At 37.8% G+C, this 21,778-nt stretch overlaps 1 long non-coding RNA gene across 2 annotated transcripts in view; it reads left to right on the forward strand.

The window, feature by feature from the left end:
• The first annotated feature begins 808 nt into the window (after positions 1 to 808).
• Positions 809 to 21,778, forward strand: part of LOC309659032 — a 29,644-nt gene continuing 8,674 nt past the window's right edge. Inside the window, exons 1-2 of one of the 2 annotated variants that reach the window (XR_014262524.1) lie at positions 809 to 8,273; positions 8,453 to 8,539. This is a non-coding gene — a long non-coding RNA (uncharacterized lncRNA). The other variant, XR_014262525.1, reaches the window with a different exon arrangement.

A 21,778-nucleotide genomic window follows, 5' to 3' on the forward strand; every position in this document is an offset into this window, starting at 1 on the left:
GAAGCTTGTACAATAAAAGCTGACAGCAGAAACTAACACAACATTGTAAAGCAACTATACCCCAATTAAAAAAAAAAAAAAAAAAAAGGCTGAGTCTTTTCAGGTTGATGTTCAGGTTGAGATAGGTCAGATTCCCAGAGCCAGAGCCTGGCTCATGATGGGATTCATGTCCTTATAAGAAGGAGAAGAGACCAAAGCTCTTTCTCTTATGACCATGTGAGGATATACTGAGAAGATGACTGTCTGCAGGCCAGGAAGAGAGCTCTCACCAGGAACCAGATCTACTGGCACCTTGATTTTGCACTTCCCAGAAATAAGGGAAATAAATGTCTATTGTTTAAGACAGCCAGCCTATGGTATTTCATTATAGCAGCTCAAGCTGACTAAAAAAGGGCCCACTCTAATGCTGTCACTTAACCTTAATTACTTCTTTAAAAGTCCTATCACAGTCACATTCTAGGTACTGGGAGTTAGGATTTCAACATATGAACTTGGGGGAGGACACAATTCAGCCCATAATATCATTAAATACCTATTCCACCTAAAAAAATAATTAGCAAAAAAATAATAAACTGACACCATGATTGCTAGGATCCATGATACTCAGGAATGTCATTGTATGCTATTACATGTTCATACTGGTTCTAACAGACTTTTTAACATAAGTAAAAATATAGCTCTCTTAAGAGTGGCTATCAGCCCTTCACAAAAATTAACTCAAAATTAATCACATTTTGTAAAACTCAAAACTATAAAACTCCTAGAAAATAACATAGGAGAAAACCTAGAGGAACTTGGGTATAGCAATAACTTTTTAGATACAACACCAAAGGAACAATTCATGAAGGAAATAATAGATAAGCTGGGCTTTATTAAAATTAAAAACTTATGTTCTGCAAAAAAACAATGTCAAGAGAATAAGTCAAGCCACAGACTGGGAGGAAATATTTGCAAAACATACATCTGATAAAGGATTGTTATCCAAAATAGATAAGAACTCTCAAAACTCAACAACAAGAAAACAAACAACCCAATTTAAAAATGGGCCAAAGACATGAACAGATACCTCAACAAAGAAGATAAACAGATGGCAAATAAGCATATGAAAAGATGCTCCATAGCAAATGTCATCAAGGAAAGGCAAATTAAAACAATAAGATCCCACCACACACCTATTAGAATGGTCCAAATCCAGAACACTGACAAACCAAATGCTGGTGAGGACGTAGAGCAAGAGGAACTCTCATTCCTGATGGAAATGAAAAATGATGCAGCCACTTTGAATGGTAGTTTGGCAGTTTCTTACAAAACTCCATATGATCCAGCAATCCAGGTCCTTAGTATTTAACCCAAAGGAGTTGAAAACTTATGTCCACACAAAAATGTGCAAAAAGATGTTTATAGCAGCTTTATTCATGATTTCCAAAACTTGGAAGCAACAAAGATATTCTTCAGTAGTAGAATGTGTAAATAAACTGTGGTATACCTATATAATGGAATATTATTCAACACTAAAAAGAAATGAGCTATCAAGCCATGAAAAGACATGACAAAACTTTAAATGCATATTACCAAGTGAAGGAAGTCAATCTGAAAAGGCTACATTACATACTGTATGAATCCAACTATTTGACATTCTGGAAAAGCCAAGACTAGGAAGACAGTAAAAAGATCAGTGGTTGCCAGGGTTTGAGGGGGGAGGAATGAATAGGCAGGGCACAGAGGATTTTTAAGACAGTGAAAATACTCTGAATCCATAATGATAGATATATGTACCTATACATTTGTCCAAACCCATAAAGTGTACACCACCAAGAATGAACCCTAATGTAAACTGAGGACTTTGGGTGATTATGATTGCCAATGTATGCTCATCATTTGTAACAAATGTACCACTCTGATGGGGAAATGTTAATGAGGGAGGCTATGCATGTGTTGGAGCAGGGAATACATGGGAAGTCTACCTTCCCTTCATTTTTGCTGTGAATCTAAAACTGCTCTTAAAAAACTGTCTTGATAAAAAATTTTAAAAGTGCCTATTAGCTGAATCTGAGAAAGAGCATCTTGTGTTCCCAGAAAATAAGAAAGCGCTAAAAAAACAAAAAGCAAACAAACAAAAAAAAATACACACAACAACAAAAGTTGAGGTTATGTCAAAAGGACACAAAAAGCCACCTGATAGAGTTCCCAACTGCGAAAGTTGGAACATTTTGAGCAACAAAATAAAGCAGTATTGGATTATAACCCACTGTATAACATAAATATACATGAATTCACACAGATATAAATAAATTATTGAATACATAAATAAATAGGTAGAAAAGACAAATCTTCCTTACAGAATTCCAAGTAGTACATGCAGATACACACCCCCTTCAAGAAGTGAAATTTAATTCCCACCTCGTCCCCTTGAGTGTTGTCTGGACTTCGAGACTCCTTTCTGAAGAATAGACCAGGGAAAGGAAAAATAGTACCTTTATAGTGGATGAGCCTGGCAGATATCATCACCTTGACCACGTGATGAAGGTTAACACCCCCAGCAGTGGCATGTGAATATCATGTTCCCCTGAAATGATATAACGAAAAGGGTACTTTGCCTCTAAGATATTCTTTCCAGAAACCCGTAACCGTAGTATAGCCATGAAAAAAAGAAAACCAGACAAATCTAGATCTGAGATATTCTATAGGATATCTGTCCAGTATTCCTCAAGACTGTCAAGGTCTTGTGGGGGGAAAAAGTAAAGATTGAGAAACAGTCCAAGACCAGGAGAGACTAGGGAGAGAGGATGATGAAATACAGTGTGGTTCCCTGTGCTGGATCCTGACACAGAAAGATGACATCAATGGGAAAACTGGTAAAATCCAAATAAAGTCTAGAGTTTAGTTTTAAAGGAAAAATAAAAATTAAAAAAGCCTGTAAAGAATAGAAACTATATTCTGATATCTAACTTCGGGGAAACAATTCTCACAACTCCCTAGAAGCAGGTAATTCATATTCTCAATACAGGAATGGCAAATGGGTCAATAACCTCATCAAATCCACAGAGGAAGTCTCTATTACAATTCAAAGTAACTTGTTGGGGCCCATGTTTGTGCAAAGTGTCCTTTAAATACAGTGATTTTGTGGATGTATTTGGGGACCTTATTTAGAAGGTCTACAGCTTGATAATCATTTTTTATTTGGAGTATCTGCATTCCTTGTAACACATAATTCCAACATGGAAGGCACTTATTCTATATGAGACAGGAAATATAAACTAAAGAGACCAGTTGTTTTATGGAATTTGTTCATGAGGAAGCCGAGGCTTAGTAGATGATGGTCTTGGTCATAGCACTGAACTCAGAGAAAAAGGTGGATCCCATCAATTCAGGACACAATGCCCTCGGAGTTAAATGACTACCTCACAGAGGGATTTTCATCTTTAAACTGACTCTTGTTGTCAATACTGATGCAAAATCACACCCAACACCTTGTATTTATGTGGTGCTTTACTTTTTAAAAGCAATAATTCATTCCATAAACATGTAATGTGATCCTACAGTAACTGAGATATAAAGGAAAAATGGCATTAGAAGAATGTACAATGTAGTGGGGAAGATAAACATAAAAGTAGGCTAAATACATAATATTCTAATAAATAATTCTAAATAGAAAAGATGGGGATGCTACTAAATTTGTTATCTTATTAGAACCCTCCTGTAATTCCTTGAGATAAGTAAGGAAAGCATTGCTATCTGCATGTGATAGATGAGGAAACAGCCTCTCTGTTGAGTGAAGGGCTTTGCCTGAGGTCACGCAGCTGCTTGCTGGCATAGCTGGGGTCCTATGATCCCTCAGTCAGTGCTCTTTGTACTCTGTGGCACTGACCCAAATTACAACACAGTATTCTGGCACAGAATTGATCTGCTTCCATAATTGCTATACACTTGGTACAAAGAAGAAGTTAGCTGTCAAAAGTTGGCCTGTTAAGAGCTTTCTCTGATGTGAATTCAAATCACATTTTGGAGGGCACATTTCAGATGGTATCTAAATAAGGCATCCTTGGGTTTTTGCATTTTCATTAAAAAAGGACTATTAAAAAAAGATAACTTGGAAAATTTGCCTCTCGTTCTGTGTACCTTAGAATCCTCTTGATAATTCTTGTAAAGATATATTAGAAAAATAACAAATTCCTTTCCATTCTCCCTTACACATGCCACAACCAGAAAGCCAATTCAGCTTTAAACTATGTTAAGAGGTATAATATTTACTCAAAAAAAAAAAAAACTTCAAGTTGAATTAATGGAAATCTAAAGCTATTCACATAATGTGCCCAATGTTAATACAGCTTTAACCCCTTTAAGGAAGATTGTCAAGAGGTACAAAACTTCCAAGAAAAAAATTAGTTAATGATTTAACAAAAAGAAAAAGTCATGTATAATCTTGTATAAGCATATCAGAAGAGAAATTCTTATAAACTTAAACAAATCAGCAGAATAATACTCTTTAATTTCAGTGGTACTATAAAAAGCCACCAAATTTAGAAACTTTTCAAGGACTCTTTCAGGGAGGGAGCTACTAAAAAAAAAAAAAATGCAAGTACATTGTCTTTTGCTCAGATAATCCTTTACATTATTCAAGCTGCTGCCCTCTTTTTCTGGCCTTTTCCTTTTTTAATTCCTTAAATCTATCTTTCTCCTCCATCTAAAATCAGAGAGCATAATTAGAGGGCATGTGGCTCCACCTTTTATGGAAATATCTATACTCCTTATTTGCATGTGTTTGGACCCATTACCAGCTGTCCATAAAAGCAGCAGAGTGACCATTCCTCCTTGTTATCCAGGCAGATTCTGTTCAAAGCCAAAAAGATTAGAACAGCGCAAATGGTAGAAAATAGCTTTTTTTCTCTGAAAAATACAAGAGCAGTTTAAAGTGAATAGAAATTAGTGGATCAGTGAACTGGAAGGAAACGTTATTGCCTCTGAAATAGCCTTGCTCCCACTCAACTTTGCATAACAATATTCGGCTTGCTATTATGCAGCACAACTTCCAGCCTGCTTCCCAGCCCAAATCAGGAAAAGTTCCCCCTCTCTACCGTTAGACTGGTGGGAATGAAATACACAATGTGACCAAACATAGTTAAACCTTTTAGAGAGGACATTTTTTTAATCCAAACAATTATTTCTGCTATTAACAGGTGTAAAATGTCTTCTAACAAGAAAGTGCAAAACAGCAAATGTGCTTTGGAAATATGCAGCACAAGTTGCATATAAATAAGACATTCTAGGAGTTTATCTGCTTCAATTTTATAAAGCAGATGTCTGCTGTCCTAAGCAAACAGTTCAAGTTGTTTCCAAAATATGGAGGCAAAAAGCAATAGAGGTACCATTTACACACTCATTAGTAAGAGAGGAAATGCATCTGCTTTGGGAAATTGCTGCTCACTAAAAAGCAAGTTTCCCTAGCAACGGGTACATCACGAAACTCTTAGACCACTTCTAAGCTATGAGAGAAATTATAGGAAAACATATAAAAAGATTTTTATCAAATATATTTTATCTTTTCCATGGGAACATTTCCCCTAAATTTAGAAATACCTAGGGAACTCAAAACTTGCCATGCATTAAAAAAAAAAAAAAATAGATGTATCTAGAATCACCCCTCCCTTGTTAAGGGCAAATCTAAGGACAAAGAGAAGGAAAGCCATTCTATATCATCAGATAAGAGAGAAAGAAAGAGAGAGAGAGAGAGGGGGAGAGAGAGAGGGAGAGAGAGAGAAGTAAGAACAGGGAAATGGATAGGGAGAAGATTCACTACCAATGGCACCATCTCAGTATGGGGTAAGTTTGGTTTGGTGACCTCTGACTCCATTCTTTTCTTTGTCATTAGCCAAAGGATTGTTACAATCAAAGAATTTCTAATTGGATGATAACAGAGTTGATAGGTAGAGGCTTTAATCCCATAATTCTGTTTATAGTTACTTGATTTCACTCCCTCCCCCAGCCTTACCCACAGCTGCCAGAGGTGACATCAACACAGGAGGTGGGCATCTCTTTTGTCATTCCTCCATTTAAAGCGTTCATTACTCAAAAAGGCATTTAGAATTCTCTCCAAGTTCATAAAAATCCAATAGGGAATATCTTAATTTTTCCAGAAAAAAAAAAAAAACTAAGTCTTTTTGCCATGAGTATTGAACTATGTCTAAAAATAAAGTGGAACATCTAAATTTGTCAGCATTTCTGGGTTGTTCTGATATGTATGTGCTGTTTTAACTGAAATATTACTTGTGAACATAGCATATTTATTTTCTCTCAGTGAATTGTTCCCTTGTAATACCATATTTGAATGTATTTAATTGCTGATACCTGTTTTCACACCATTAACAACAGCTTGTTTGAAATGTCTTTTAATCGTACCAAGTAACTGTTAATACAGCTTATCTCTTTCTAAAGAATCATTTTCAGTCCTGGATATGAGGGAGCCAAGGTAGTAGGAGCAGTTTTCAACTCACCACTTTCACGGTACTCTGAGATAGAAACAAAGAAACAAAGCAACAAGTACATAGATGTAAATTCAAACGCACCATCTTACAAAAACCAAGAGGGTAGCAACAGAGAAAAAAATGGAGTTGGGATCTTCTCAGTGCCTATTCTGTGCCAAGCGTTGTACCTACATTCTCACTTTGGTCCTCACATCAACACCCTAAGGTATTATTAAAGGCATGCTTCAGATGAGGGTTTTGAAACTCAGAGATGAAGTAATTTGGGCACTATCACATATGAGTAATAGGAGAACTGAGATTCACATCCAAGTTTGCCTAAAACCAAAGCTTGTGCTCTTTCTGCCCCTCCAGTAGGAGGAGTGGTATTGGTCAGCTGTTCATTTGTTCACTTGAAGTTCTCCTCGGCAGGGGTCACAGGTTGTTGAGGTTTTGTTCTCTTCAGACAAAACAGTTTTATTTAGAAATGTGAATTAACAGCCAAATTTAAAGCAAGAAGATTTCATATAAAGATTTGGGGCTTCTCCTTAAAAATAGAAGCATCAAAAGATATGACAGCATCAGGAATCCCTCATGGCAACTGACAACTAGAGCTGGGGAATGGCTGTGCTCTTTCTTCAGGGTTGATTGTCTCCAGGACACCCCAGCCTGTCACACACAGTTAAGTGCCTGGCTCTGATGAGCATCTGACTTTGCCATCTCTGGATGAATGGTATCAAGTAGAGTCACCTAACATTCACTGAACATTATCTACAAGCAAGGCCAGTGCCTTACAACTTGGAAACAAGTGCAGGGGGTAATGGCTGGGAGCTGTAAGACAGAATGAAGGAAATGGGACTGAAGTGAATTCATTAAGACTTGGTCATATTCTAACCAAGGGAGAGAATGGGTCAAGATGTTTGAAAAGTAGTCATAAAAAAATTAAAAACCTGTCCTCAGCTGAGTAATGATCTTCCACGAATTTAACTAAGATGATTAAGAAGAACAGGGATCCAAGAATCCAAAAACTAGAATTCTCATCTTCATTCAGTTACTAACTCACTTTTCAATCTGTAAGTAGCCCGAAGCCTAGATTGGCTTCAGGTCCCATATCTGCACATGGAGATAACTGGACTATTATGTGAGCAGCAGCTATGTAGATAAATAAAGGAATAAAGGAAGACAGTGGTGGGGGACTCGGTCTAAGCATAGGACACTAAAGTAAAGGGCAGCTGCTGTTCTACTCCAGACCATTGTCTCCTAGGAGAGTCTGGGCTTAGGGTTGTCAGATCATCCCACTTTGCCAGAGTAGCCAGAAATATGTGTGAGTCTGTATGTGTGTGTTTTAATTTGAAATGTCTGACTTTTAAAAATATTATTGACTAATTCAAAATTTTAAAAACACCACGTAAGCCAACCTTGGACAGTGAAGCAAAATACCTCTGGACTACCCTGGCCCTCAGGCCCTCCGTTTTCTGCCATTCTATTTAGCATTAGGATTCTGTGATTTTAAGGACTGAGGAGATATGATCATCTTTGAGAAGAAGAGAGGGGTGTCGATGGGTATATTTTCAGTGGAAAAGCTCAAAAAGATTAGCATTCGCTAAGTGGCCCATTTTGCCATCCTCCTCTGAATTTCGCATTTCGTGAACACGAAGCAGGACACGTGGGCAGAGGCACTGTGTGAGCTTCACTCAGCGGAGACTGTGTGAGGAGAAGCTGCTGGAGAGGAGAAAAGGCAGCAGAAGGTGGAACTACTCTCCAGGGAAGGATGAGAATTACACCCATTTCGAGGGAAGCCAAAAAAGGAAGTAGGTAAGAACATTTTAAAAACATGTACTATGTGCTAGGTGCTTCCGATATCTCATTTAGCCCCTAAATCTTTTAAGGTGGATGCTGGTATTACCCATCATTATAGCGACAACAATGTACTGTGCGTTTTTCATGTACCAAGCATGGTACAAAGTGACTTAATTTATGTCTTGTCTCAGCAGCGCTGCGAGAGAGATTCTTTTATGGCCAATATACAGATGAGAAAATTAAGACAAGAGAGACTCAGCAATTTGGCCCCAAATCCTCAGGTAATTAATTAGCAGTGTTGAGGTAGGAGATAGACGGGCCCCTGGGCTGGACAGCTGGTGTCTGTCAAGTGGAGTAAAACTGAAGCTGTGTTCTCACCCAGACACTCCAAGACAAAGCTAGTGGCAGAAGCTGAGCTCTGCTCAAGGAAAGAGATAAGATGACCACTCCTGAGGTCAAGGAAAACTTCCCTGTCTGCACATGCGCAGGAAGGCTCCTTGGGGGCCAAAAAGGGAGGGGGCGCCACCCCATAATAAGTGTGGACATAACCCAGCAAAAAGTTGCGCGTGCATGTTGGGGAGGATCCTCGGGCAGGTCAGATGTGGGAAGAAAGAAACAAGATAATTGGCCAAAGTGAACAAAGACCCGGAAGGACTGCCCTATGTAAGTGATTTAAATCACCTCTTTACTGCGCTCCTCCTTCAGGACGCCCACACTCCTCTCCCGGTGTGTATCTCTGCCTGGTTTCTGACTTACTGAGCTCCTCCTCAGTAGAGAGGACGCCCACACCCTGTCTCTCTGGGTGTGTATCTCTGCCTAGCTTCAGTCTTAAACTGTTTCTCTGTGTGCTCTCCCATACATTGTGCTGTGTCTCTAATAATAAACTTTGCACCTGTTTTTACAGTTTTTGCCTCCTTGAAACATTCTTGCTTTCAAATGGGGGAAAGAGCCAGGGCCACTTTGCTTCTAGCCTCCAGCCCCTGGCGGTCTAGTGGCTAAGATTCCTGCTTTTTATCCAGGCAATCCAGGTTCAGTTCCTGGGCAGGGAACTAAGATCTCTCTTCAGGACCACTCACTGCTGTCTCTCTGAGATCAGTGGGCTTCAAACTGAGGTCTCTGTCTACACGGCACTCACTCATCACACTTTTCTTCTTCTCTAAAAAGTCAGGGGACTGGTTCAAGATCCCACTACCAGAAAGCAAGAGTAGAATGGAGATTCCATCACAACTTGAAGTCCTCAGAGCCTCTGGTTTCTTGTCCTACTTTCTATCCCCCAGTAGCACCATGCCAGACTACCTATCCCCAGGGGATGATGCACTTGAAAACTGTCCCCCTGAATTTTTCTTGAATTCACAAACTTCTATCCTTTAGTTTCCAGTTATCCTTCTGTGCTTTATGTTTCTGGAACATAGTGTACATAATCCCTGGCTCACTCAGAGAGTGAAAGCAACACTGAGCTAAGATAATTAGATAATGTTTAATAATCATTATTTTTCCTTCCCCAATGAGGCAAAAATATTGGAGAATGTGAATGACACAGTACTTAATTTTAAAAACCAAACAAATGTCGAACATCTGAAAAAACGTGTTAGTGCATAGAATATATTTTCTATTCAATTTGCCACTTGCTTCCAGTGTGAGAAAAATATTAGACATTATTTCTGAATACATACAAATGCAAAAACAAGCTAAGTATAGAAACTGTTTTGATCTAGGTAGATCACACACCAACACAAACACCAACAAGCACATACTATGTGCCAGGCGCTATGCTAGGCACTTTACTTGTATTATCTCATTTCATCCTCACCACAGCCCAACTTTTCAGATGCACACTCTGAGGTACAAAAAGGCTAAAGAACATGCTCAAAATGACACAGTTAGTAAGTGGTGGATCCAGCTTTTAAGCTCAGGCATGTGCTCCCAACACCTTAACAGCCTCTCAAAATTGTCAAGTGACAGAAAGCATGTCTAATGTGGCAAGGTACATCATGATTCCAAGAGGGTGCTTGGAATTGCATTTAATAAAGTGTTAAGTAAATGGATATACTCACAAACCAAGATAGGTACTTACTTATATGAGGCAGAATCACACAGTGTCTGCTTAATAAATGTCTGATGAATGCATATTGTATCTTTTAAAATTAATTTATTTATTCATTCAACAAATGTTTATGTGGTGCACCAGGCACTGTTCTAGGCAATGGAGATACAGTGCTGAGCAAAACAGAGGAATCCCTACCTTCATGGAGTTTACATTCTGATAGAAATAGAAAATAAACAGAATAAGTTAGATATTTAATATGTTAGATATACAAAAAAACTGAGAGAAAAAAATAAAGCAAAGCAAGTGTACTGGGACAGTTGGAAGCGGTTTTGCAGTTTTAGATATCCCTGATATCTAAAAGGGAGGGTATCCCTGCTATAAAGGGTCAGTGCTTTTATTTATTTTTATTTTTTTATTTTTTAATTGAACTATAGTTGATTTACAATGTTGTGTTAGTTTCTGGTGTACAGTGAAGTGATTCAGATATATATACATATTCTTTTTCATATTCTTTTCCATTATGGTTTACTAGAGGATATTGAATATAGTTCCCTGTGTTATACAGTAGGACCTTGTTGTTTATTTTATATATAGTATTTAATAGTTTGTATCTGCTAATCCCAAACTCCTAATTTATCCCTCCCCCACCCTCTTTCCCCTTTGGTAGCCATAAGTCTCTTTTCTATGTCTGTGAGTCTGTTTCTGTTTTGTAAAAAAGTTCATTTGCATCATATTTTAGATTCCATATATAAGTATTATCATATGGTATTTGTCTTTCTCTTTCCGACTTACTTCACTTGGTATGATAATCTCTAGGTCCATCCACGTTACTGCAAATTGCATTAATTCTTTTTTACAGCTGAGTAGTATTCCACTGTATATATATTTATATATATGTACACCACATCTTTATCCATTCATCTGTCAGTGGACATTTAGGTTGTTTCCATATACTGGCTATTGTAAATAATGTTGCTATGATCATCGGGGTGCATGTATGCTTTCAAATTAGTGTTTTCTCCAGATATATGCCCAGGAGTGGGATTGCTGGATAATAGAGTAACTCTATTTTTAGTTTTTTAAGGAATGTCCATACTTTTTTCCATAGTGGCTGCACCAATTTACATTCCCACCAACAGTGTGGAAGGGTTCCTTTTTCTTCACGCCCTCTCCAGCACTTGTTATTTGTAGACATTTTTTGTTGTTGTTGTTGAGGCAAACTTTATTTATTTATTTATTTATTTATTTATTTACATCTTTATTGGAGTATACTTGCTTTATGATGGTGTGTTAGTTTCTGCTGTATAACAAAGTGAATCAGCTATATCTATACATATATCCCCATATCCCCTCCCTCTTGCGTCTCCCTCCCACCCTCCCTATCCCACCCCTCTAGGTGGTCACAAAGCACCGAGCTGATCTCCCTGTGCTATGCAGCTGCTTCCCATTATGTATTTTACATTTGGTAGTGTATATATGTCCATGCCACTCTCTCACTTTGTCCCAGCTTACCCTTCCCCCTCCCCGTTTCCTCAAGTCCATTCTCTACGTCTGCATCTTTATTCATGTCCTGCCCGTAGATTCTTCGTGACCATTTTTGTGTTTGTTTTTTTAGATTCCATATATATGTGTTAGCATATGGTATTTGTTTTTCTCTTTCTGACTCACTTCACTCTGTATGACAGACTCTAGGTCCATCCACCTCACTACAAATAACTCAATTTCGTTTCTTTTATGGCTGAGTAATATTCCATTGTATATATGTGCCCCATCTTCTTTATCCATTCATCTGTTGATGGACACTTAGGTTGCTTCCATGTCCTGGCTATTGTAAATAGAGTTGCAGTGAACATTGTGGTGCATGACTCTTTTTGAATTATGGTTTTCTCTGGGTATATGCCCAGTAGGGGGATTGCTGGGTCGTATGGTAGTTCTATTTTTAGTTTTTTAAGGAACCTCCATACTGTTCTCCATAGTGGCTGTAACAATTTACATTCCCACCAACAGTGCAAGAGGGTTCCCTTTTCTCCACACCCTCTCCAGCATTAATTGTTTGTAGATTTTTTGATATGGTCATTCTGACCGGTGTTAGGTGATACCTCATGGTAGTTTTGACTTGCGTTTCTCTAATAATTAGTGATGTTGAGCATCTTTTCATGGGCCTCTTGGCCATCTGTATGTCTTCTTTGGAGAAATGTCTATTTAGGTCTACCCATTTTTTAACTGGGTTTTTTTTGTTATCGTTATTGAGGTGTATGAGCTGTATATTTTGGAAATTAATCCCTTGTCTGTAGCATAATTTGCAAATATTTTCTCCCAGTCCATAGGTTGTCTTTTCGTTTTATGGTTTCCTTTGCTGTGGAAAAGCTTGTAAGTTTGATTAGGTCCCATTTGTTTACTTTTGCTTTTATTTCTATTGCCTTGGGAGACTAAGAGTCAGTGCTTTTAAAATAGTGACCTTGGTAAATATTTTTAAACTTACTATTAAACATTTAAATTTTTAGTGCCCCTATATGTGTGGTAAATTCAGCCTAATAACATATTCGATTAATAATGTTGGGTATTTTTTATGTTATGTATGAGAGATGTGATTTTTCTAGACTCTTCCAGAATAAATTGTAGAAAATTATAAAGCATGATAGAAAAATAGGATAACTTACAAAGCACTAAAGACAGGTCCAGATCATTATGTTTTGCTTATTTATATCTATGTCTGATGCATCAAAACTGGATGTATCTCCAAATCAACTCTAAATAAATAAGTAAAATGCCATCTGGAGCCTTCTTGAAAATAATCCACTCTTGCAGATTCCTGCTGTCCTTGTGTGACCCCTATGTAGTCTGAGTAGCATTTGAGGGAGAGACTGTGTGACATGGTCTGTAACCCACACACAACCCTCCCTAGTGTCAGCAAAGCAAATCATGATGCAAAGTGCTTATGACCACCAAGCAGATAAAGCAGTTTTGATTTTTTTCATCTCTCTCTCTCTAATGTGAAGACTCACTAATGAAAAAACATCTAGTACTAAATTGAAATAATTTCAAAATATCAAGGCCTTTGAAAGTGGATATTATGGAACTTGGGGTTAAAACTGAGGCTGTGATTATCACTCGAGACAAAACCATTTGTAGCGAATTCTATATGAATGATGAGAAAAAGCCCTATGCACCTTCTCATGGTTCACCAGCCTTATGAGTACTTAGTACTGCGAAATTGCCCATTGGGCTTGGCAAACATGTTTAAAGGGTTTTTTTTTTTTCCATTTTTATTATCATTTTATTTGTCCAGAGAAACTTTTATCAAGCTTTCAGTCTGTGAATTTGTCTTCATTTGTTCATTGCTTCCTACAATATATGTCCACTTCAAAATAAATAAATAGGGCTTCCCTGGTGGCGCAGTGGTTGAGAGTCTGCCTGCCGGTGCGGGGGACACAGGTTCGGGCCCTGGTCTGGGGGGATCCCACATGCCACAGAGCAACTGGGCCCGTGAGCCACAATTACTGAGCCTGCGCGTCTGGAGCCTGTGCTCCGCAACAGGAGAGGCCGCGATAACGGGAGGCCCGCGCACCGCGATGAAGAGTGGCCCCCACTTGCCGCAACTAGAGAAAGCCCTTGCACAGAAACGGGGACCTAACACAGACATAAATAAATTAAAATAATAATAATAAATAAATAAATATTTGAAATTATTTTGTTTTTTAAAACCTACTAAGCATTAATGGTTTCTCCCTTTGTCATACATTTCAGTTATCTTTCTGATTTTAAGTTCATTTTCACACACAATATATGGTTGCATTCTAATAACTGAAATGTGCAATTTAGATATTTAAAAATATATCCCAAACTTAATTATCTGACCAGTAAGCCTTCTAAATCCATTTGAATAAAGATTGCATATTTACCATTTAGGAAATCTACAAAATTCTTTATTTATTATTAGGCACATGGAGAACTACCCAAATGCATTAGAAGTGAGACCATTCAAGTACTTAGCCCTCACCACTTCAGCTCTACTCAAGATATTTCACTCCAGTTTCTAATAATTAAATGTCACAGTTCCATGCCAAACACATCAAGGACTTTCCTGGCACCAGTGTGCCTGCTTTAGAATGAGCGATATTTCAGAGTCATCAGAATTAATCACCCACTAAATTCAATTTAATAAGGCTGCATCATCCTCAGTGTTTCACCTTCATGCACAATTTATTATAATTTCATATGAAAAGCTAAAAGCTCAGAACACACATATACTATCTTATTCCTAAAAAGAAAGCCCTTTTCTTGAGCAGTTTTAGACACTGGATAGCAATTCAGACTGTAATTGGGTGTCTTCTCAGATCATCTGACAGAGTTCACATTGAAAAAGAGATTAAAGACAAAATGTCAGGGTATTCCAATTGTGAGGAAATCCCTGCATTCTCCTTCAGCCTTCAGCCCTTCAGCACTGACAAGATGAGAAGCCTCAAACAAGGACTCCCAGGGCCTTTCTGAAAGCAGACACAGTCTCTAGCTGTCCTCAGGAGCTCCCTGTATACCTCGGAGCAAGGGAAGACATGACCACCTTATGTGATTTCAAATTAAGTCTGGAAATGCACCTAATCTGCATGTGTGTCTTTTCTTAACTTTTATTTTTTATTACTTTCTTCTGTTTTACAAGAAGGAAAAACAACAGACACCACAGTACACACAAAAATTGAGAAATTCTTTATTTAAATTAATAAAGTAGTGTGTATCTCTTATTCCCATATTCCTGATTTGTCCCTCCTCTATTCCCTCTCCCCTTTGGTAACCATAAGTTTGTTTTCTATGTCTGTGAGTCTGTTTTTGTTTTGTATATAGATACATAAATAGATAAGCAACAAGGATTTACTGTATAGCACAGGGAATTATACCCAATATCTTGTAATAACCTATAATGGAATATATTCTACAAAAAACAATGAATCACTATGCTACATACCTGAAACTAACACAATATTATAAATCAACTATACTCCAATAAAAAAGAAAAGAGAAAAGAAAAGAAAGAAGTAAACTATAAGTAGGGACTGTCCAAAAAATCTATATTGGAAACATTAACAAGGATGTAACATCTTTTGTTGGCCTCTAGGTAAAATGGCGCATCCCAGGTTATTTTAAATTCAGGATAATGGCTACCTTGAGACTTCATAGGAAGGTGCTAGTTAGATGTAGGTAATTCAGATACAAAACTCCTATATTTAAAAAACAGGAACTTTGGGATTTCCCTGGTGGTGCAGTGGTTAAGAATCCGCCTGTCCATGCAGGGGGCATGGGTTCGATCCCTGGTTGGGGAAATAAGATCCCACATGCCACGGCGCAACTAAGCCCGTGCACCACAACTCCTGAGTCTGCGCTCTAGAGCCCGTGAGCCACAAATACTGAGCCCACGTGCCACAACTACTGAAGCCCACACGCCTAGACCCCGTGCTCCACAACAAGAGAAGTCATCGCAATGAGAAGCCCGTGCACCGCAATGAAGAGTAGCCCCCCGCCGACTCGCCGCAACTAGAGGAAGCCTGTGCACAGCAACAAAGACCCAACGCAGCCAAAAATAAAAAATAAATAAATAAATTTATTTAAATAAATAAACAATTAATTTAAAAAATTTTAAAACAGGAACTTTAAGGATGGGGGAGGGGAACTGAATCTTCTCCATGCTGACCTAATTCATTAGGTCGGTCACTTGTTACCAACTAGATATGCAGGTTGTGTGCTCATCTTAAAAAAGGGCTATGTTTCCACTGGAAAAGCAGACACCAACCACAAGAGTGTCATTTTCCCGACAGTACCAGTGTGCAAACAGGTATCTATAACGGGCAAGGCAGCGGGCGCCACAGCACACCAGAGGTTTCCAGCAGTGCTGACACGCTGTTGCGGTACTCGCCCTAGTCTTACACATTGAACAATAACTCAAATCCATCACAAGATCACTTGTCATTCCTCCTCGGTTAAATGGGTCTTTATTTTTAGAGAACAATGGGAATTAAAGGAAACTGGAGGCCTTACATCACAGAACTATAAATAGTTGCTGTTAAATGCAGCCTCATGTTTTTGTTTTTCAATTTTAAAATGAAGTTGATATTTGAGAGGGGTTATTCATCTGCTGAACAGTTTATGATGCCCCGGTGATGTCATCTTATCTAGGTGATTAAGGACCTATTTAGTTTTTCAATCAGACAAATCACTAGCTCTCAACAGGAATTTTAATCAGAAGGATTGCTTGCTGTGCGGAGATTGTCCCCAGCGAACACAATGTTACTGACCTTTCCTCCACAGGAAATTTAAATTTGCATCATTTGGCTGGTTAGGATTTCTGCCATTTCCCTGTGGATCAAGATTAGAGATGAACTTTCAGGTTCAGTCATACATTAAAAACACAAACATAAGCTGTGAAAAGCCAGAAGCAGAATGATGTCTTTCCCCTGATGCAAAGGTCACTGCTGTTTTTTTCTCATTCATTCCAGCTGACCACAGGCTTCTACACCTACTGCCCCCATTTAGGGAACTCAAATTGGAAAACAGCCATACTTATAGGCCCTCAGCATGTTCACTGCATTAAGATTATCTACTACGTTTAACTTTGCTCTCTCATTTGTATGTTAAAGGAAAAATTACTTTCCTTGTGACAAACTAGACCTAACAGGACATTTTTTTAAAGTGTGTAAATGAGGTTATATTTATTAGAATAATTCTGTTTTGGTCTAGAAAGTTCCTGCCTTGTACCACCAAGGGAAAAAAGAAAAAAGTCCCAAGTAAACATTCCCTGGAGAAACCTGCTACTCTCAAAATGAGCAATTTCAGGGCACAAACTCATAAAACTGCTGTGACATCACGTTTTTAATTAAGTAAAACTTGTTTAGGGAATCACACAGAAAACATATCCCCGACCCCAACAGAGTCAATAAAAAGTAACTTAGGAAAGCTAGTTACCATGATCTCCAGTTTTAAATTTGCAATTGTTTTCATATTTCCAAAAGTGAATTCATAGATTTATATAATTACAAAACACTGCAATCTCTTAGGATCCTATACAACATTCACTTAATGATTTAGGACTAAGAGAGAAAAGGTTAAAAAGTCTAACCCTAGAATTATACTAAAACTGAAGCCGATTTAATAACCAAAACAAGGACTCAGGACGAAAGCTTTATTATACCTTATTTAAAAGTAATGTTGTTTGAAACCAAGGTAAGCCTACATTTATTTCTACCTCAACACTTAGCCTCTAAACAAATTTTCAATTTAATCTGTTTAGCTACACTACGATAACTGATTCCAAGAGAACATGCATTTAATTATCACTACATATCAGAAAACATTAAGAAAATATTTAAGAAGTGTAACCCATTATAACTAACCCATAAGTCTAAGCTTGGAAGCAATTTAGAAATGCCTTTTAAAAGTTTATCTATAAATTATGTAATTCCATTAATTTTGTAATCTGTATAAAAGATGCTTTGTGGTTTGGTCATGGAAGGGCAGGGTTTCTTTGTTTGTTCTTAAAGAAATTTAAATTAGTGGGCTAGAGCCTGTTTCATCTTAATAAACAGGTTTGATTATGCATTGTTTTTATGAATTGCCTTCACCATTAAAATGAAGCACACAAATGAGAAAGAGGAAAATCATTTCAGCAATCAGCTAGGAGCAAATGCACAACTGCTTGACACTCTTCCTAGGAACTTGATTCAGATTTGACATCAGCCATATCACTTCTATTGCACAATATCAAATATAAAAGACATCTTGATAGGATAACTTCTTCATAACAGAAGAAAATGCCCCAAACTGTTCTTTTTAAACTTATTTTATTTATTTATTTTTGGCTGTGTTGGGTCTTCGTTACTGCACACTGGCTTTCTCTAGTTGCAGTGAGCGGGGGCTACTCTTTGTTGCGGTGCGTGGACGTCTCATTGCGGTGGCTTCTCTTGTTGCAAAGCACGGGCTCTAGGGGCCCAGGCTTCAGTAGTGGTGGCTCGTGGGCTCTAGAGCGCAAGCTCAGTAGTTGTGGTGCACGGGCTTAGCTGCTTAGAGGCATGTGAGATATCTTCCCGGACAAGGGCTCGAACCCGTGTCCCCTGCATTGGCAGGTAGATTCTTAACCCCTGCACCACCAGGGAAGCCAACCCAAACTGTTTCTAAACTGAGTTTTCATGGTCTGTGACATGCCATGGCATTACTTTAATTATAAAAAAAAAGAAAATTAATAAAAGTCAATAAAAATGAATGACGCAAACATCCTTAATTACATTCCAAAGGCGAATAGATGTCTGTTTCTTTATCATAAGTTGGAAAAAAAAATGAGTAACTATTGCACCATACACTGTGCTAAGTGATTTACCTGGCTTACATCCTGCACAATAAATTTTTAAAAAGTGAGTCCCAAAGATAGCTCAAGGTCATAGAGCTTCAAGTGTCAGAGCCAGGGTTCAAGCCCAGAATACAAATCCAAGTTCTGTCCGATTTCAAGGCCCATGTTCTTTCCATTGCATATTCTGCTGTTTGGTTTCAGATTGACCTGGCTCCTTACAGTTGTATAGCTTTCAATGGGATGACCAACCTTAGCAGCACTGTATAGATGAACTGCATGCAGAACAAAGATAACTGCTTCCCCAAATTCACCTTGCTCTTTCCCGGGAGGTTTCCTCGGACCGCCCTACCCTGGGAATTCTGGGTAGGACACTCTGGTCCCTCTCTAAGTGATTACAAGAAGTGCCAAGCTAAACAGTGCATGCAAAGAGATTTTAAAGTCATTCCAGCGTAATTATCCTAATCAACAAAAACCAACTACAGCTCAATCAAACTTTAGAGAAGAAAAGCTTGTGTGGGAGTTAAATAAATTGAAGTGTAAGGTCAGGCTTTTATAAGGCGTTCCAGATTCTATCACCTTGCTCTAATTCTTGCATATTTCAGCAGTCACGTTTTTTGTGACTTCACAGATATAACAAGACATTTTAAAACTCCCAAGATGGTTACAAAGTACTGTTAACACACACTGTGCATCCACATATAGCCCAGGGCACTGAGAACATTGGGATAAACTTGGAAGTCTGCAATTGAAAAGTTATTTTTAAATATAAACCAGGTGATAATTAAAAAAGGGGGGGGTAGGTGAGTGTAACTGAACCAACTTAGAATTTTTTCTCAGTTTCCATACTGTTTGCATTGCTCCTTTCATTTCTGACACTATCAATGTCATAAGGGTTTGAACAAATCTAGAGCAATTATTCGGAAACCCTCACATACAGGCTGACTTGATCATTCTGAGGCCTTTTATTCACATACTTCTTCAAACATTGAGTGAAATTATTTACTTGCAAAGATTTTTTATCTTTTTTTAGAAAAATAATTTCAAAGTTTCTTGACTAGTACATCAATAATAGCATATGACTATTATCAAGTTGTCAAACCAATGATAAAACTATCATGACAACCCAACTCCATGATACCTTTGGTTATATGTACACAAAACAAAGAGAATGGAATATTTAACTAAAAGAAAATTCATATTCTGAACATTAACTGTTATCCTTAAGAGCCACCTACTACCTAATTTGGTTCAAAGTCAAAGCATTGTGTGCACACAGTAGATTCTCAATATATAACTTACATAAACCTAAACACTCAATCTAGGAAATGGTCAGAGGAAATAAATATACTAACCCTGTAACAGTGACTGACTTCAAATCAAAACACTGCTAGAATGAGTATAAGGCATGGCAAGTATGAGGCAAATATTGAGAAGGGGCAACAAGACTTCCCAGGTACACTGAATGCAGGCTGTGAATGGGAAGTTATTCATTAAATAGCCCACACAAAGAGGCGTGTTAGCACAAAGTTTTGATGGAAGAATCAACTGCACAGAGGGTTGTTATAAACTCTGATTGTGTGTCTAAATATGTATGAATGGATTACTAAAAGCCTTTAGGTAGAAAATGTTTTGAGCATTTCTGTAATTTCTAAAAGGTCCAATCACACACTCAGCAGAGCCCTCCTCCACCCCAATTTTCCATTGCTTCAGCTGTGTTTTATTAAAACTAGCAGCTACAGAGGAATAGTGAATGCAGATTTAAGCTAAACAGGCTATTTTGCCTTTTCCATTTGCAACCAAATAAAATTTTATTTTTTAATTTTTTGCCAGTTTGTCCATTTTTCAGATATATCACCAAGCCTCAAAGGTAAGAATTGATATCATTTTGAGTCTTTGTCACAGAATGAACAATTCTACAGTTGTGCATAAAAAAGACAAATTTGCTTTTACGTCAGAAAGTACGAAAAAGTAAGCTGCACCAGTCATAAGAGATTTTTGGAAAAAAGATCAAAAGATGGCTAATATACTTCCATACGAAAAATGAAGACAAGCTGAAGTCTCAACAGTCCTCGTCAAAGTCAGTTTGCACAGTGGCTAGATGACAAATAAGGGCATTGTTAGCAACTCAGGAATTCCTAACTCCAGCAGAAATAACTGAAAATTTCCCCTCTGGGTTCTCAGCTTACCGTAGGCAAACTAAAACAACCCTAAAAACAGAAATACATACTAGAAACAGCAACAGGCATTGGGATGACAGCCAAACAAGTCTAATGGAGAGATGTAAACATGCAGGTTATGGTACACGCAAATATTTTCTTCATTATAAGGAGAGTAAAGAAACAATGAAAATGGATCTCCTTTCTTATTAAGTAAAAGTAACATGTATGCTTTACAGGAAGTTAACTGGGCTGTAGCTAACTGTAGCAAAGTTAACTATAGCAAATACAGTAGTCCCGCTTATCCGCAGGATACGTTTCAAGATCACCAATGGATGCCTGAAAACTTCGATAGTACCGGACCCTATATGTACTATATTTTTTCCTATACATACATACCTATGATAAAGTTTAATTTACAAACTAGGCATAAAAAGAGATTAACAATAACAACTAATAATAAAACAGAACAATTATAACAATATACGTAACAAAAGTTATGTGAATGGGGTCTCTCTCTCAAAATATCTTATTGTACAAATTTAATGCCTTTCCATCTTAACTTAACGCAACTGTGACCATAACTTTTGCAGTGTGAGGTGTGACAGCAAAACCAGCAAGTTTCTTTCTCCTTCTTACAATTTCACGGATAGAAGATTCATTCTTGCCGTAGATCTTAGCAACCTGAGCATATGATTTTTTTTTCTTTATTGAGAACTTTCGCCTTTTCACTTAAAGGAAGCACTTTACGGCCTCTCTTTGGCATATCTGAATTGCCAGCACTGCTAGTTCCCACTTTGTGACCATTATGAAGTAAAATAAATTATCTGAACACAGTGATACGTCCACAGTCGATCCCATAACCAAGATGGCGGCTGAGCGACTAACGGGTACGTCAGATCTAGACAGCATGAGATTTCATCACGCTACTCAGAATAGCTGTGCAATCTTAAACATATGAATTATTTCTGGAATTTTCCATTTAATA

This window comes from Balaenoptera physalus (assembly GCF_965194825.1).
Source record: "Balaenoptera physalus genome assembly, chromosome: 3".
NCBI classification, from domain to species: Eukaryota; Metazoa; Chordata; class Mammalia; order Artiodactyla; family Balaenopteridae; genus Balaenoptera; species Balaenoptera physalus.